The following is a 19,217-nucleotide window of genomic DNA, read 5'->3' on the forward strand; positions in this document are numbered from 1 at the left end:
ATGGGAGAACTCCTGGGGAAAACTAAGGTTGAAGTGGTATTAGTGAGGCCAGCAGGGGTGTGCACCCTGTGGTCTGTGTGGGGCCTAGTTCACCAGTATAAACAGCACCGTCTTTCGGATGACATGTTAAACCGAGATCATGACTCTCTCTCAAAATTCCCAGGGGTATATCCTGGCGAAATTCCCTCATTAGCTTTTCTCTATCATGGTCCCCCAATAATCCCATCCCTGAATTGCCTTCTTCACTCTCTCCTCTCCACTAAGAGCTGGTGTGTGGTGGGAATTCTGGCGCATCATCCAGGTGGATGCTACACGCTAGTGGTGGTTGAGGAGACACCCCCCCCATACTATGTAAAGCACGTTGAGTGTCTAGAAAAGCACTATATAAATGTAACTGTAAATAACAGCACACCCAAAACTTATTATTGCTCCTACACAGAGATTTGATGAACAATTTATTAATGAACATGGCACGCCCCAAAAGTTCAAGGACAGCTATGAATAATAAAATGGTGGCTCGGTGGTCAAAGGCTCTAGGTTAACTCATCAAGGTTAGGGGATTGAGCCCCAGTACTGCCAAACTGCCACTGTTGGGCTTTTGAGCAAGGTCCTTAACCATCTTTATTCCAGGAATGTTGTATCACGGATGAACCTGCGGTCTGGCTTCAGCTTCCTAACAAGCTAGGATATGCAAAGAAAGAATTTCACTTCTTCTTCAATAATGATATATGTCCAGTTGTGTCTAAGATATATAGAGATATATAAGATATATAAAGATAAAAATATAATGTGGTGTCAACTATTTTATTAGCCTATAAATACAGCTTTAAGTGATGGTAGACTTTGGACTGACATGTGAGGTGGATGATTATTGTTTGTACTCATGTCATTATGACTAGGATAGTGTCATGTAGCAACTATCATGGGGAAAAAATGAGAAGTAGAGATGTTTGATGCAAGCCTGCTTCTGTAACAAAATTACAGCCTTAAATTAGCCCCAAACAGCAGTGTTGCATGACATGATGTCCTGTGCCATGTTGCTGAGACCTATCCATGAAGGGCAATGTGCGCAGAAATAGTAAAGAAGCCAACACATTTCTGTGCACGTTATGTTGGTGTCAAAGTGCATGCTTCTACAATCAGAAAGACTACAGATTCCCAATGAGCATATAGGCAAAGACCAGGCCTTTTGGAATAATGTGCTCTGGACAAACGAATCAAAGATAGAGTTGTTTGGCCAGAGTAACAGCAGACATGTTTGGCACAGACCAAAGACAGCTTTTCAGGAGAAGCACCTCATACCAACTGTGAAGCACAGTGATGGAAATGTTATGGTTTGGGGTTGCTTCTCTGCCTCAGGGACTGGCCAGCTTGCTTTAATTGATTCAACTATGAATTCTGCATCATATCAAAGAATGCTTGAAGATAATGTGAGGCTGTCTGTCAGAAGGTTGAAGTTGAACTGAAAGTGGACCTTTCACGAGGATGATGATCCTAATATGGCGATATTCCAATATGAAGGGAGACTTTTATCCTACCAACTACACCAGAATGTGGCAATATTCCCAATTGGAGGGAAACGTTTATCCCAAATTCAGTAAATCCAACTACGCCACCCTGGGGGAGAACCAGGGAAATACTCCCAAACAAAAGGCACACAGATAAGTTTCACAAATCGGGACAAAGAACATGAGAGTGAGACACGAGTACGAATATAAAAAATTATATGTTATTATGACACTTCAGCATCATTTAAAACTTAACATGAAAATATAAAATCGCTTTCCCATGAAGCACAATAAGGGTTTTAAAACTAAGAACTTCTCCAGGTCCAGGCTTGGCAGGGACAAGGCAGGCCAGCTACAACTCGGGAGGTCATCCAAACCCATTGCAAGTCACACCAAAAATCACACTACGTGCACCATAAGGAAGTTGTGTTGGCACACTGAGCACGCTGTGAAGCACACCACCGACTAAATGCAGCTAGCCTCCCCTGTCCCACCAAGACTCACTGGCTCCTGGAGAGAAAGAAGACACCAGTTAACCCAAAATTATACAAACACTAAACAACAAGACACAGAAAGACAAATATTACAAACACTGTGATATGGTAGCTATAACACCCAGGCCCACTGACACCACCACAAGAAATGGAGGCAGTTGACAACACCCAAGCAGATCCAGAATTATGGCAAACAGTACAAATGACAATTATGGCCACTATTGCATGGAGACAGTAAGGCTCAGCATACACCCTCTCAGTAGAAAATTGGTTAGGTGGAATAACAAACCTGAAACAGGTTTGAGGCTAGGAAACACTAAATTTACCACTCTCAGACTGCTCACTCTTTCACTATGTGGTTACAAAACAAACCAGACATACATCCAAAACTAAAGAAAAAAAAACAACATAAAATCATAAAGCAGAACAGTACATATAAGCAAACCAATTGTTGAAGCAAAACACAATAAAGCAAAACAATCCATTAAGCAAAACAGTTATTGAAGCAATAAAGCAAAACAATAAGCAAAAGCAAAACAATTGTTGATGCACTAAATCAAAACAGCAGCAGCGTCACATGTAGCGTCTTCGGCTAGGGGTTTGTCTTAGAGAAGACTTAGCTCAATTTCCCACTCTCACCATTAAATTGAACAAACACCAGAAGCGAAGTTGTATGATTACTCACAGGTACCGCGGCTCGACATACACAAACATCATTCAGCCACCGGCTAAATGTTGCGATCACTTTACGCGATCTCCAGCGCCAATTCACCTCAATGCACACGCCACCAGCGCCGCTCTAAGACTGAATGGAAGTGGGAACCGGGAATGCCAGGGGAGCGAGGGACTCGGAATCACCAAGACATATATCTGCTTACCAAACTAAGGGTCCTTAAATAATCTGGTAGATCTCATCCTATTGGTCTGCCGAAACCATATGCCAAGCAGAACCAATAGGACAGCCAAATCACTTACCCTGCCACACTAAGCACGCTAGCAAATCCACCAAAGAATGGCTCAAAAAGGAGAAAATGAGAGTTATGGAATGGCCTAGTAAAGCCGGGATTTGAATCACATTGAAATGTTGTGGGGGGATTTGAAACGTCCAGTACATGCAAGAAAACCCTCAAACATCTTGTAACTGAAAGAATATTGCATGGAAGACCAGTCAAAATTTCCAGTAAGCCCGGTGCACAATTATGCAAAACATCTACAAGAAGTTATCTCTGCTAAAGGGCGCAATACTAGCTTCTGAGGCCAAGAGTGTACTTACTTTTTCCACAGAAGAATCACATCTATTGATATTTCCGTTGAATAAAGGATTGAAAAAGCTCATTTTCCTTGTGGTTTTGTTCAAGCATATCAATATCATTAAAAGATGATCAAATTTCCAAAATTTCCATGGGGTGTACTTATTTTTTCACATGACTGTATGTGTCAGCTGTCACGGATTCCCCTTTAAGCAGTGCGCTGGAGAGCATGTGGGCGTGCGTGCGTGCGTGCACGAGCAAGGTGCGCGAGCACCCGCTTTTCGTCTGATGACAATCGTGACATTGTGTACATTGGACATGTGCTTTTTGTTATGTTTCTGTTACGTCTCCTCCCTGTTCTGTCATTGGCAGTTATTTCACGTGTGTCTAGATTGGTGTCAGACGTCAGCAATTGACGCTGATCATGTGTGTTTATATACCGCGCGCCTCCCAGCACACGGCACGGAATATTATAGTAGATTAGATACGATAGATAAGTTTAGTTTAGATTCGATTCATTACCATAGATAGTCCTAGTCATAGTCATAATCCATGTTAGGTTCCTTGTTAGAGTTATTTAGGTTAAACATTAGATTTAGTCCACGCTGGTTTCTCCACTCCCAGTCCCTCGCTATTGTTTATGTTTCTTGTTTTGTATATTGACCCTGTTTTCCTTGACCACGACATAGTTTCCTGCCTTGCCCCATTTATGCCTGTTTGCCGTTCGCCTGCCCTTTTTGTTTTTGGATTACGTTTTTGGATTTGCCTGCCTGTGTCTCTCATTAATAAGACTGTAAACTGCACTTGCATCCGACCTTATCTTCGTTACGTCTCGAGACAGCATTGCTATTGTGGTGGATTTTGTAATGATTTTAGTGTGAAAAGTAATCTAGTGTCAGTTTAAGTACACAGTCCTATAGACCCTAAATTTCTAAGTTATCCCTAAGTTGACCCTAAGTTATCTATTTATCTAAGTTATCTATTTTCTAGAAGATAAGGTTCTGTTACCAGTCACTGGGTTTCTTATCCGGCACCCTTAACAACAGTGTATCTCAAGAAATAGATGTCTTATTACAAAATGTGTGTTTTTTTTTGTTGTTGTTGTTGTTTTTTTTTTTTTTAAAAAAAATCTAATTTAAGGGCACCCTGAAACATTATATATGTTTATATTGAAATATTGATAATGTGCGTATCAATTCTGTTGCTAATTGTTTAGTTGGTGCTTTATTTGTATTATTCCTGTGTGGTCTATGGTTGTGTACCATGATGACATCACAGGGGGGACATTGCTAGCACAGTTACAATAGTCTTTAATAGGAGCAACAATCAAAGGGTATCATTTTTCACCCTTAGCTCAAAAAAGACCTTCTTTTCTCACTCAGTATTATCCAGCAACGTTCCCTGCCATATTAAAGAGAAAGTCAATGTAGAATTAGTGGAGACAGTAAAGAAGTAAAGAAGAACTTCAAAGAAGAACTAAAGGGTCGCTGCATTTCTCTCTTTAGGTGGAGAGGGAGAGGGAGATAAAGCACTCTGGGACTTGTGTCAGAAAGTAGCCAAATGAATGAAATCATTAATCAATGTGAAAACAGAACAACATGAAGCTAAAAGAAGTTTCAAGTAAAAAAAAAAAAAAGTCAACTCAAAATCATCTTGCAAAATAAATATTGGACACCACTGAAAATCACATGTTAATATAAAGATTGATATTTAAGTCACTCAGGGTGGATGTATTTATTTATTTATTTATTTATTTATTTATTTATTTATTTACACAGAAAGGTAGTGCTCATATTACATATTGACATTATTATTGTGCCTTGAATAAGACAAATTGAAAAATTTCCAACCTTATTTTGTGTTACAATAAAGTGACAGTTTCAGCACGAGAATTTGTTTTTGGTATAATATAACCTGAGATTGACAACCACTCAGTAAAGCCAGCAGTACAAGCTCTTAAAAAGACTTCCCTGCATGTCCAGGTAGACTTAAGTACAATTTTCCAGACCATCGCTGAGTCTTTCATGGGAATCTAGGGACGGAAACGGGGAGCTAATTGAATGGCAACATCAAAGTCCAACTTGGAATAATAGATTCAAGCCGTCTAGCAGACTCTAGCAGCAGACTGCTCCTGGCACTTTGTGTAATTCAGTGAGCATTTTTGAGGAGAAGAATTTTGAAGACGAAATTTCTTCTCAGAAAGTATTTTTTAAGAATATCAGCTCTCCTGAGAGGTTGTTACACAAGCCCTGAACTTAAATTCAGCTGAGAAGAAAAGTGCTATGTCATTATTGAAACTTAATATCTAACTGTTATTTCTAGATAGTATGTCGTTATGCTTTAATAACTCATTATTTCGATGTTATGCCATTATTTCTACTATAGTGTCTCTTTAATTTGACTTACTAACTCGTAATTTCAAGCTATTATGTGGTTATTTTAACTTTTGAATATCGCTATTTTGACATACAGCATTATCTTAATATAATACTTACTAATGTAATTCTAAACATCCAACAAGCTATCACTAAGATGAATTTATTGAGTATTAGTTTATCTTTGCATTTATTATATAACCAGTGCTAGGAGTCAAAACCTTGACCATACCCGAATGCATTTAAGTGAATTACCAATAAATAGATGTATCTTTGCCCATGGTTTATGTATCCACTATCTGGGATTAATTAATATTATCGGCATAAGATATTATTTAATGAATTAGTCTAACGTATGGATTGTGGGGTGTTAAAATAACAAGATGTTAACTAGAAATTCAAGTCAAAATAATGACAGATTATCTTGTACTGTCACCTACTGTATAGAAACTTATGATTTTACAATTGTAGTATTGTTAATGGTGAGGGATCTGACAGGCAAAAAAAAAATCCTATACTTTTAAGGTAGCTGCTTTAGAGGCTTGTATAAAGACTGCAAAACCAGGGCTACTTTTTTTTTTTTTTTAATGAAATTTGTTGTCTCAGCTTTCTAATATACGACTGTAAAATTTATAGAGTGAGGGCATTGTAATAATCTATCATATATAAATCATTTCATGAAGGACAGTGTGAGTGTGTGAGAAGCATTAACATTAAAATCTGAAGATGTTTTAGCCATGCATCCTCTGGTAATGTGAATTCTTAAATATGTCACTAAAAAATGACAATTATCTTAAAAAAAAAAAAAAAAAGATTTGTTAGCTAGCTAGCTGCTCATGTTAATTCAAACATGTTGCTAGGTATATAGTAAGCTATTTTTATAGTGTTCTCTTTAGGCTGTAGCAGCACATAGATATATTTAACACAGCAGGACATCGCTCCCGAATATCAAAGTGACATTTTAAGTAAAACATCATACAGTAAACCATCCAATGACATGGCTAGCTAGTATAGCTCACTCAGCTAGTTTATAGCTTCGAAACCTGTGCATGTTTACGCTGTAGAGAACGGATGTTGAGATGTGAAATGTTGCTATCCCCACGGATTTTTTTTCTCATTTACTTTACAGATCATTATCATGGTGTTTCCTCTGAAGCATTTTAAACTGAAGACACCTGATAAATTGGGCCAGGGATGCTCATCTGTCTCCGCCGTCTCTGACATTGCTACTGCTGACTAAGCAGTAGACATTCGGCAGGAAACTGCTTTGTTTTGATTCAGTCTTGAAACGGAATTATTTTAAATGTGCACATACTGTCTTTTAGTCGAGTCACGGGGTTAAATGCATTAAAATGCATTTAATGCATTTGTAGCGGTGTTAAAAATAAAATAAAATAACCTGTAGCAAAGTTTTGTTTTCTTTTTAACTCAAGAATAAATCAAAGTACTATGATTTAGTTATACTTAAAAATGAACCTTTACAGTGAAACATGCTCTCAAAGACTGTAATCAAAGTAGATGTTACATAGTTTGTTACTTTAAACCAAGTTAAAAGCACCCACACAAATGCACACAAACAGACGCTCACACTGTGTTTGGTCTGCACTGCACACTGCTATTAATATATAAATCACACAAGTATATTGTGTGCATATGCATTCACAACACACATTACTTAGAAGTGCTATTTATGCAAACGAGCAGCTGGGGATGTAAAATGAATAAGCGCAGCGTCGTTATCACTGTTTCTGCAACATTTTTCCCTTCCATAAAAAGAGAGCGCAGCTCTGTCTGACCTTTCCTATGGTTTCTATGACAACACAAATGGGTGAAGGGATTCAGATGTGTTCAATACATTTCTCCGAGCTGTAAGCATTTAAAAGAGGAGCTTCTTCTCAAGAACAAGAGAGTGGTAATGAAGGCAACTACGTTGCTATTTCCTCGATATAGTAAAAAATGATGGACAACACATTTTAGTTTTCTTCATCATATTCGCTTGAGGCTCTGTCTTGTTCCCAAATAGACTGTGAAGTACCAATAAATCTAATTTATGCAAGCATTGCTTTATATAGTAATTTGACTCAGGTTATTAAAACAACACCTAACCAAACCTTATGAGAAGAATTCACAGGTAGTCCCTTTTGATTTAATCAAGATATTAGTATGCATGAAGAATGGTAAAAGGGCTATGAGTGCTATGAAGAAAGAGAATCTATTTTTAATAAATCCAGTTTGGTCACAGGGTTCTTATCTGGGAGAACACGCTCTCTGAACAAGTTTTTTTAGAGCCTTTTAAAGAGAGACTTGAATTTAACTTGAATATTTCTCACAAGAATGATCTGGAAAACCTTTGCACCGGGACTCTATACAGCTCTAACACACTATATGACCAAACTTCAGTGGGCACCTGACCCTCACACCAATTTGTTGGACTTCCTGAAATTATTGGAACTAAAGTGTCTAATCATGTCCCAGCATGATAGTGCTCCTGTGCACAAAGTGAGGTCCATGAAGACATGATTTGTCAAGGTTGGAGTGGAAGAATGCGAGAGACTCAAACAAATCCTGACCTCAACTCCACTGAACATTTTTGTGATGAAATGGCATACCGATTGCTGTCCCGACCTCCTCTCTTAACATCAGTGTCTGGCCTTTCTGATGCTCTTGCAGCAGAATGGGCATTTCCCCACAATCCAAAATCTAGTGGAAAGCCTTCCTAGAAGAGCTTAGGTTATTATAACTGTAAAGGGGGACTAAATCCAAAACAGGATGTTCAACAAGCACATTTGGGTGTGATTGGTCTGGTGTCGTATGGATATAGGGTTAGTACTGAGCTGTCGTACGGATATAGGGTTAGTACTGAGCTGTCGTACGGATATAGGGTTAGTACTGAGCTGTCGTACGGATATAGGGTTAGTACTGAGCTGTCGTACGGATATAGGGTTAGTACTGAGCTGTCGTACGGATATAGGGTTAGTACTGAGCTGTCGTACGGATATAGGGTTAGTACTGAGCTGTCGTACGGATATAGGGTTAGTACTGAGCTGTCGTACGGATATAGGGTTAGTACTGAGCTGTCGTACGGATATAGGGTTAGTACTGAGCTGTCGTACGGATATAGGGTTAGTACTGAGCTGTCGTACGGATATAGGGTTAGTACTGAGCTGACGTACGGATATAGGGTTAGTACTGAGCTGACGTACGGATATAGGGTTAGTACTGAGCTGTCGTACGGATATAGGGTTAGTGTGGAGCTGTTGTATGGATATAGGGTTAGTACTGAGCTGACGTACGGATATAGGGTTAGTGTGGTGCTGTCGTATGGATATAGGGTTAGTACTGAGCTGACGTACGGATATAGGGTTAGTGTGGTGCTGTCGTATGGATATAGGGTTAGTGTGGTGCTGTCGTATGGATATAGGGTTAGTACTGAGCTGTCGTACGGATATAGGGTTAGTGTGGAGCTGTCGTATGGATATAGGGTTAGTACTGAGCTGTCGTATGGATATAGGGTTAGTACTGAGCTGTCGTACGGATATAGGGTTAGTGTGGTGCTGTCGTATGGATATAGGGTTAGTACTGAGCTGTCGTACGGATATAGGGTTAGTGTGGAGCTGTCGTACGGATATAGGGTTAGTACTGAGCTGACGTACGGATATAGGGTTAGTACTGAGCTGTCGTACGGATATAGGGTTAGTACTGAGCTGTCGTACGGATATAGGGTTAGTGTGGAGCTGTTGTATGGATATAGGGTTAGTACTGAGCTGTCGTACGGATATAGGGTTAGTGTGGAGCTGTTGTATGGATATAGGGTTAGTACTCCTACCTCCTACCTCCCCACAAAAAATAGAAGTAAAAATTCGATGAATTGACAACCCTCAATTGCCCCTAAGTGTGAATGAGTGCAGAAAGGGAGTGTGTGTGATCCCTGCCATGCAGCAGTGTTCCTGGCAAAGGCTCCAGATCCACTGCAACCCTTTTCAGGATAAAATGATTCCTGCAGATGAATTAATAACATCTGGGACAGTTGTAAAACTTGTCATGTCATATTTATTTATGCAATAGTAATATAATCAAACACGGTATGATTTCAGTACAGCAAACTTATATAGTATGTCTAATCTAGTCAAGTTTTATTGAATTTTGAATGGTTTCATGCCATTAAACAAACTGTAAAAGCACCGAGGATTGGTTTTCACAAGAGACAATTCTAATGATTAAGATAAAACTGTATAAATCCTATATACGGTATTTCAGGACGAGACACCAGTGATTCTGTACGTGCATTTAAACCATCAACAATCTCTTTTTTCTTAAAGGCTTTGGATGACATGTTTTTATATCATATTTAACTAACACTTATTTTATCATTGTAGAATAAACAAACCTACTTCAGATCTTCTAAAGTATTATTTAATAAATATACACTCACTGGCCTCTTTAATAGGAACACCTGCTGATTCATACAGTTATCTAATCAGGCAGCAGTACAATGCATAAACACAGGCAAATGAAGATTAGAAAAACATCGCCTTTTAAAAAAAAATCTTCAACTGCCAAGTACTGGTGAGCCCATGCCCAATGTAGTCTAAGATTCTTGGCTGACAGGAGTGGAACCCCTTGTGGTCGTCTGCTGCTGTGGTTAGCCATCTTGAGGTTTGATGTGTTGTGCATTCTGAGACCTTTTTCTGCTCACAATAGCTGTAAAGAGTGGTTACTTGAGTTACTGTAGACTTTCTGTCAGCTCTAACCAGTATGGCTGTTCTTGTCTGACCTCTCTCATCGACAAGGAGGTTCCACTCACAGAAATGCTGCTCTAAAACTATATAGTTTTTCTTTTGTTTGTTTTCTGTATATTTTTGTGCAAACTCTAGATACTGTTGCGCATGAAAACTCCAGGAGATCAGCAATATATGAAATACTCAAAACAGCCCATCTGACACCAGCAACCATGTTTGAAGTGGACATTGACCTGTATATGCATGATTGTATGCTGCTTCCCTGTGATTGGTTGTTGTACAGGTGTTCCTATTAAAGTGGCGAGTGAGTGTATGCAAAACACGTATGGATATATAACAATATCGACAAGATCCTTGTTGAGACCGATGTCTTAAGCCCTAAATAACAGATAAATATATGAAAAACTATGAGAATATATCTTCTACTCATGCACAGTTTTGAATCCCCGCTCCTCCTGATCTTTTGACACAAGAAATACTCCATATTAATTCAATTCTTAAAATTCATATTTCTGGTGTCATTATTTGCTTGAACAACACAGTTTCTGTTAAAATATACAAAAAATATAATATCCATCCGTCCATATTCTGTACCGCTTATTCTACACAGGGTGGTACGGATGGGGATTGGCCCATCGCAGGGCACAATCACACACACATTCACACACTACGGACAATTTGGGGATTCCAATCAGCCGACAACGCGTGTCGTTGGACTGGGGAGGAAACGGGAGTACCCGGAGGAAACCCTGGAAACACAGAGAGAACATGCAAGTTCTGCACACACAGCGAGAAGACTGGAATCGAACCTCCAACCCTGGAGGTGCAAGGCAAGTGTGTTAACCACTAAGTCACCGTTCCCCCCCGCATGTAATAACATATTTAAAAAAAAAAAAATTCACATCAGAAAACCCCTGGGACACACTTTGCCACTGATAAGATAATGACCCAACACAGATTTTGTTATGATTCTAAATAATAAATGAAAAATTATTTTCTTCTCTGAGAAATAAAAAAAAAAAGCATTCGGCTTCATAAAAAAATGGCCAAGAGGAGCCAGTGTCAGCTGTAATTAAATGGATGATCATTAACTAAATTAATGACAAATATCTTCTCCATCCTGAGTTAATCTCCAAATCAACTTTTTTTCCCCCCAAAGAAATAACATTCATCCTAAAAATAGCAAAATGTCATTGCTCCTACACATTTTTTTTTCTCTCTCACTCTCTGGCACTTTGAGTGAAATGAAAAATCACTTTATGCTTTTCTTAAGGCAGCAATGGTACATTGTGCTGTTACTGATGCAACCAATGTGCAATACTTTTATTGTAAAGTGGTTTTTTGCCTGTTTGTGCAGCAATTTCATTTGTGGTGCTGGTGAACTGTCTTCTATCTGGCATCAGCTTTATTGCATATAAAATTGCCCCGTGAAGACTGTCCAATATTTCAACTCCATTATTTATCCACCAAAATCCCTGGCTTTGAATTACACCCAATGGTAATTTGGGTTAAGACAAAAATAAACACACACACACACAAATATATATATATATATATATATATATATATAAAAATATTGAACGAATACCAGACAGTCTACTTTTCAAGAGAGGTAAACAAAAGACGATTTTTTTTGACATTTCTCATGTACCTGTCACTTCTTTACCATGTGTACTAGAACGAACAGAACCGTCTCCACATTCTTGGAAAACGACAACTTTTTTTACCTCACTCTAATTTGTGAGCACGGGCTCTACATTTCTTTTAGTTAAAATTAAAAAGCATCACATTACGGCAATGTTTTTTTGAGACTTAAAAACACTGAAAATACCTGAGATTGAGCCATTCTATGTTTTATACATACATATTAAAGCATTTTTAATTTCTCATCTCAGGCTGACCCTGACATGTTACCTCCGCACCAAAGCTAGTGCCAGGTTGACTCTCTCTACATTATAGTGAAAAGCCCTTGTTTTTTCAGCCCTTTACTTATACAGCACGTGAACCAACCATCAAGGTCTCTACTCAATTGCTCTAAAAATCTGTTCACACACACCATTGGCTATGGCAGTTATTGGATGCACAATTGCTTTACACTTCTTTAAATACATTATGAGGAAAAGGAGACGACAGGTCTGCTTAATTAAAATGCCAGGTAAGACTTGTTCTTACTTTACTGGGTTACTGCTGCACTCATTCTTGATGCTGAGCAAAAAATAAAGAAGACTAAAGAATTAGCTAATTCAGAGACGCACCATTAAATAAATAAATAAACATAAAATGGCACCAAACGGCTGGCTATAAATGTGGGCAAGCGATTTTTGGATTTCACATATCACTGAATAAACTCTAAGCACTTACATAATGCAGGAATAACAGTTCTTTAAAATCCATGAAAGCTGTAACCCTCTGAGACACAGTGGGCTTATTACTGCTAATGGGTTGAAAAGAAGTCAACAAAAAACATAAACTGACATTTTAGCTGGTTTAGCTGAGATTCTGATCACCTCTTTTAACTCTCTCTGTCTCTCGTTCTCTACTCAATATTGCTGAAGGTTATACATTAATGAGGCGTCTAAGCTCCCTTATTGAACACAGTACATAAGATAGTCTTCAGAGTATCTGTATTTCTTCAGCTACAAAGGCAGCAAAAATACGGTGGACGGTAGAGCTGTAGTAATAAAATGTTTTTCATTGAATTGGCTTGTTCTGTCTAATCACACATACCCCAGGTTAATTTGTTCAAATAAGCACTCATCAAAGCCCAGAAAACAGTGCTTCAGCAGTAGAGGCACCCGTTGCAGTCCCAATTATTCATATATTCTTTAACAATACAGGCTGAGTTGAGATCTTTTAATTTCCGATTAATGGTGAAAAGAGACATGGCAACACCCTGGGCACATGCAGGAGGCTGATAAAGTTGTTATTGGCAAATGTCCTTAATGCTGCCTGAGTAGGAGCTTAGTAATCCTTCTGTTTTCTCAGCACTCCCCTATTAGTCTCCCAGGACTCCAGGACTCCCCACAACAATCAGCAGCTGCTCACAAGACGATAACAATAGATTTTGCTCTACCCTTGCATCAGCCGATTGACAGAATTGACTGCAATTATCATGGCAGTGGATAACCAGTGCTACATTTTATTTTTCTTAGAATAGTCCCCTAAAGTCATGGAAGATGAATGGTGACTGTTAGTGTACCTTTGCTGCCACGGAACAGGATTAGGATGAAGGAGTCAGTCTGTGACCCATCAGTTTAAGATTTCCCAATGAATATTCAGAACCAATATATCAAGGACAAGCCAGTGTTCAATATTAAGGGTTAATTACTGTATATGCAACAACCCAATGTACCATGTCATTTCCATTTCTAATTGAATTTGCTGTGTGAATTTTTACTGATGCTTCTCACCAGAGCTCCTCCCCCACCCTGTTGTTTTAATGTTTTGCTAATTCTGCCACTGGTTGTGGCAAAGCTCCAGACATAAGCTTGAGTGGTGGATTTCCCCTGGCCTTGATCTCCCATGCGTGATGCATGTCCACCCGATCACCATGTATATAGTGCTGCATCTGATCATTTTCTGCATGCCTGTTACGTGCGTTTATGGCAGTGGTTCTCAAACAGGGGGCCATGGCCACCTGGGGGGCCACTAGATGGTGCCAAGGGGACTGCATAGAAATTTGAGAACGTTATTTAAAAAAATATATATATATTTTACCTGTATGTCGGGATTGTCAAGCTTTGAACTATGATGTACATAAACAATGAGAAATATTAATCAATTAAACCAATTATACACAGCACACTAAGACCAAACAGAGACATCCGTTGATATACTAGTGTACTGTTAGCCACACACTGATAAAACCTGAGACTATTTAAAATAAGTTTTAGATAGACAACATAGTCTCCTAGCTGAGAACGTTAATACAGAAGAGTCTAGCGTGAAAAAAAAAAATTTGACGACTCTAGCGGACCACAAAAGGGATGCAGTCTACACCAGGCGGGCCTCACGCTGAAAAAGTTTGAGAACTGCTGGTTTATGGCAGGGAGTTTTGTGCCATCATTCTGAGTGGTCTCAAAGCTGCTCAGCCATCTGTTCAGCGATGTAGCTGTGTTCACTTTGTGGGGCGCTTATGTTGTACAGTGGTTTTGTGGATCCATGATGCAGTGTTTAGAGAGGTGGTACCAGGTGGCGCTGTGGCCATGCGGGCTGTACCAGCATTCACTGGAATTGTACACAGCTGCACTATTGAAATTAGACCATGGCAGCTTTTAAAGGACTCAGCTAACCAGCCTGAGTGTTTTGATTATTTTGTTTGCTTGATTTATCATTACTTTGTGGTTTTTTGTTTCTTTTCCAAAATTGTAAAGCAGCAGGTTACGATGATGATGATGACGACGATGACGATGATGATGACGATGATGATAATGATGATACATTTTTATTATTATAAATACTGTAAACACAGTCAATGGTCAAATGCGACTGGTAAACACAAATATTTATTCTTCTACCCATTCAACTTATTGTCATTCTGGAGGAGCCAAAAGAGAAACAGAACCATGTGTGCTGATGAACTTTGGTGTCAGCCATGTTGACAATCAGAAAAGAGGAGGCAGACGAGTCTCTGGCTCTTCCCTCTCTGTGTCACTGCAGAGCAACTGAAAGAGTCTATAACCCCTGACCTTGTTTGTCAAGGGAAAGTCTGCCTCAAATTATTTCATAGACCAACTCCTTTCATTCCAGAAGGAGGTAGTGGCCTATGGATTGGTGTTCATTGTCAGAGTCCAATGCCAAGAAAAAGTACACTTCCTAGAAGCAAGGTGATAGTGTAACTGTGGTAAATAATAATGATTTCACTACTGAGCTAAAATAATTATGATTCTCATTTTAGCCATTATTGTGAAGCCCTATTATTGCATTGTTTAAGCTGGTGTTGAATAACATGCCTGTTAATGATCAGGGTTAGTTGGGTTTAAGAAGGGAAATCAAGAACCTGTGATAGACACATATTTAATACTCAACCTCTCCTTGCTGAAAAGTACAGGCAGATACACTGGTATAAGATGTAGAGTCCTCCAGGTTAAAGTGATATAAAGAAAATATTTTTAAAGGAAGCTATGGCCTGTGCCTACAGTACAAATAGTCCAAGTTGCTAACAATATGACACAGAACTCCCACTGAGGTTATGAGGCCAATCAGGTGATCCAACACACCTTCATGAAGCTGACGTCATGAAGTCATGACTCCAAAGTGCACGCCAAGTGAATGACACAAGCAGTGTTGTATAAAGTGCCCAACAGTCATACCTGAGTGACAGTAAATGTACCTTTCAGGGAAATGAAAAGTTAAAGAAAGAAAATAAATGTCAAAGTAGCTTTCGGGAAAGCTACTCAAACAGAACATTCCTTTTGTGTATTTGAGTATATAAAAAACAAAATGAATGAAGAAGAAAATAGAATCTTTATACGCAATCAGTCAGGACAAACCCAGTGTATATCAAGTATTCATTACATATACATATAAAAGATCATTATAGTGTTAGAATTTACAGCATAACAAATTTCCAATTTTTTTGTTACGTATATATAGTGTATAGTGTATGGCATTGCTGCTTTGGTTGTGTTTTGCAGCAGTGGTTCAGATTTATGGCATCAAACATACAGTACCAGGATATTTCAGCCCAAAACCTGGTTTCCTCTGCCAGGAAGTTCAGATTTGGTCATAGATAGAGCTTTCAATAAAATGATGTGCCAAACATACTTTACACCAAATATACTGAAAACCGGTTTTCTATGAAGAGGAAAGTCCAAATGCACACACTGGAGAATATAGAGGAGATTAAAATGTTCTGCATGGACAAGCAGTGTACTACAAGTGTCCACAACCTTGTTGGACATTACAGGAAAAGACTCAGTGCTGAAATTCTTTCCAGGCTAGGTATCACAAAAAAACAAACAAACAAACAAACAAACAAAAAAACATTCATTATCAGGATGGAAATATTTTTGAAACATTTGAAATATTTTGTGTTTGATCACAATTTTTTTTTAATAAAACTATAAGTGTCGGGGCGCATGGTGGCTTAGTGGTTAGCACGTTCGCCTCACACCTCCAGGAGTCCCACTGGGGCCATGTGTGTGTGGAGTTTGCATGTTCTCCCCGTGCTGCGGGGGTTTCCTCCGGGTACTCCGGTTTCCTCCCCCAGTCCAAAGACATGCATGTAGGCTGATTGGCATGTCTAAAGTGTCCGTAGTGTATGAATGGGTGTGTGAGTGTGTATGTGATTGTGCCCTGCGATGGAGTGGCACCCTGTCCAGGGTGTACCCCGCCTTGTGCCCCATGCTCCTGGGATAGGCTCCAGGTTCCCTGTGACCCTGAAAAGGAGTAAGCGGTAGAAGATGGATGGTTGGATGGACTATAAGTGTCCATTACAAAAAAATAAAACTACCTTCAAAAGTGAAAGTATCTGTAATATAATCAAATTGATCTAGTATTTCCTATTATAATATTGCAATAAAACAAATATAAGATTTTCAAACCTATTTCTAAGTCATACATTTTTAAAAACTAATTTCAAGCTTTAACCTTCTACCAATAGAACAAGACAAGTAAAAGCTTGAAAATAGTCCACATGGTTAGAAATAGGCTTAACATTAATCTTCTATAGTCTTCTGTAATCTACAATAAACTTAATATGCTATGACCAGGGTTGGCATGAGCAACACGCATACTACTTTGAGCAACACACATGGTGCTAATTGTGAAAATTCCTCAATTCTGCGCTGACTTTGCATTTTCTTGCACAATCCCCCCTATGCATATGTATGAGGACAAGTAGCATACTTTGTGTGTGCTATAGGCACCACACATAAAAAATTTGTTTTGTACTTTTTCCAGGCTAGACTGTCATCTTTGTGATAAATAATAATAATAATAATAATAATAATAATAATAATAATCCATCCATCCATCCATCCATCCATCCATCCATCTTCTATATCGTGTAATCCTTTTCAGGAAACCTGGAGCCTATCCCAGGGAGCATCGGGCACAAGGTGGGGTACACCCTGGACAGGGTGCCAATCCATCGGAGGGCACACAATCACACATCATAATAATAATAATAATAATAATAATAATAATAATAATAATAATAATAATAAATACACTGTAAAAATTATTTGGGGTGGCGGGAGGGGGGTAAATGTAATGCACATGAACTGCATGATATTTACTTAAAATAATGATCAACTGCAATATGTGATTTTGGGTCAAATCTACATCTAATTTCATTCAATAAAAAACACACGCTTCGGAAAAGTGATTCAGTGGTACTTAACATTGTGCATATTATGAAGTACAAAATTTCAAATAAAAGCCTCATGAAATTTACCCCATTAAATTACAATCACACGGACCTACGCATTAGTCAGAGCCCATGCTGAGGGAAGCCTGCAGGAAACAGCTTCTTTCTGGTTCTTTCTGCTTGCTCAGTTGGACTTTTGGGACACATTGGACATTCACAGGACGTGACATTCAGAAGTCTATCATTTAAAGTAAGACATATTTTGTGAATAAGTGAAGGCAGAAGGAGTGCCAATTAATGCTAGCTTGATTGTTGATAAACTAACGTGAACTTAGTGGTTAATGCTAATTGCTGTCTTTTAGTGGGTTATCTTAACAGCTATCTTAGAGAAATTAACAAAGCAACCTACTCTGGCATGTTGCTTTGTTAATTTAGGTTACGTTCACGAGTCAAACATAATTGTACACATACTTCTACATAAATTGCTTTGAGACATTGTAAAACAGTAAGCTAACGTATTTTTTTTTTGCGGCTAACTTGTTGTGTCTAGCTAGTAAGCTACAGCTCCTTAGCCTTCTGACGTAACTAGTAATATTATTAATAAAGCAGAGATGCCTGTGTAAAAACTGACATGTATTTTTGATATGTATATTTATAACGTCAGAGATAGGATAAGTGTTTATTGGTTGCAAATATATGTAGCTGAATGCCACTTTCGCTTGTTAATGTTTTAACAGTGGCAGCACTGTGAGTGTTCAGTGCAGTAAGTTAGTTTTTTCCTGCCATTTTGAATTTAGATCAGTTGAGTGTTTAACTTTATCAGCTTAATAAGCATAAGATGGTCTGATTTCCGAACAAGTGTTCTCGTTTCAGAGGACATTTGATTCGACGGCAACACAGTGACCTATAGGAAACCCCATGAGGCATTTCCAAACCCAGTAAAATTTCCACACAGATGTTTATAATAATAATAATACTGACAATGACAGTAATGTTGTAATAGTATCACAAATCACTTGTGAACACGTGAGAGATGTGACTCTAGATGTGACTACTTTTTGCAGATGTGAGAATTTGGTTAATAAATACTAACATGATTACAATTAAGCCATGTGAGTAATTAAAATAGCATTAATAGAATTAGATTTTAATAATTGTGTATAATACTGATAATTTGTAATTATATTACTTACATTTTAAAAGTAGTTTCAACAATGACAATTATACATTTTTGCTTTTTTATTATCCTCCGATAACTTCATTATCCTCATGTGTGGCAAATTCAGTTGATTTGACATGATATAAAAAAGCACACACCTAAGTGTATAAGTTTCTACAATTCACAGTGTATGTCAGTCCAAAAACCAAGCATTGAAGTCTAAGGAACTTTTAGTAGACCTCTATGATACAATAGTATTGAGACATAGATTTAGGGAAGGGTATAAATCTATTTCTATAGTTTTGAATGTTTCTAGGAAGAAGTTTGGAACCTCCAGGACTTTTTCCTAGAGCTGGACGTCTAGCCAAATTCAATAACTA

Source organism: Ictalurus punctatus, chromosome 8 (genome assembly GCF_001660625.3).
Source record: "Ictalurus punctatus breed USDA103 chromosome 8, Coco_2.0, whole genome shotgun sequence".
NCBI lineage: Eukaryota > Metazoa > Chordata > Actinopteri > Siluriformes > Ictaluridae > Ictalurus > Ictalurus punctatus.